Genomic DNA, 1,112 nt, shown 5'->3' with positions numbered 1-1,112 from the left:
CCTATTAGACGCAGTGGGATTACAGGGTTTTACATTACCAAGCAATCAAGGGCCAATTTTAATGCGCTCTGTTTGCGCCTGTTGTAGGCACCCGCAGTCTGTAAAGTTAATTAATTTAACCTGATGTTTCTTGAAGTTAGAGCCTGATTTTCAGATGGAGTGCAAATGGGAAACAGTGAACAGGTTGTGCTTCGTTCTGTTCTGTTTCTGAGCTATGATGTCTAAAATAATGCTCAGACTCTGAGAATGATAGATTACATGAAATAAACAGTAAACGCTGTAGATGCAGCTTGGCTTCGCAGAGCCATCGCAGTCTATCACGATACTGCCCTTGGTCACCTGTCTGGAAGGTTCGCGACTGCAGTTTGTTCTTGTGGATGGTGATGCTGAGAAGCATGACTCCAAGCGGCTCTGGGGCCAAACGTGACATTATATGAATAGTGAGCATGCGTGTAAAGGACCCTGCAAGACATTCAAGAATGCAATCGTAGGGAAAAGCACAAGGGAGAAAGGGATAGCTTGAGGGTTGCGAGGTGTTAATTTAAACGTTTGGTAAAGTGTGCGCTATATTTGTGCCTCTACAAAATGAAGCAAAACCGTGAGCCACTAAGAGTTTGTTAGAAACCCAGTCTTTCTAGTGAAATGACTATCCGGAATAAAGAATAGAAATGAAAAATAATATTCTGAAAACTTTGTGAACTCCGGTGTAGAGTTCACCTACTTTGTTGAGAATGTAAATACGGTTTACTGTTAAATTTGTGTTTTGTTTCTCCCAGAGAGCTTCAAAAGGGTTTTCTAGAACGAGATCTCGCCTGGCTGGAAACTGCACTTCGGAATGGGGTGTGTAAGCTAGGTAGATAGATGACACACCTAAACTTGGGCTGAAACCAGATCGCTTGGAAATTCCGAGAAAAGAGATTATTATTTTGCGCGCAAAAATGTTCTATAAGGTTAAGTATGTGTTAGCCCCAAGCCGATGTATTAGCAGTTCAGGGAAGTAAAGGTAAAAAATGAATAACCAAGCCCACTGGTAGTCTTCAGTTGAGCACAAAAATTGAAAATATTTCCCGGGTTGCACCTCGTGCAAAGTGTGACTGCATACAAATACGGTT

This window comes from Pleurodeles waltl, chromosome 3_1, assembly GCF_031143425.1.
Source record: "Pleurodeles waltl isolate 20211129_DDA chromosome 3_1, aPleWal1.hap1.20221129, whole genome shotgun sequence".
Taxonomy (NCBI): Eukaryota; Metazoa; Chordata; class Amphibia; order Caudata; family Salamandridae; genus Pleurodeles; species Pleurodeles waltl.
The sequence above is the reverse complement of the archived record's forward strand: the minus strand, read 5'-3'. Positions refer to the sequence as shown.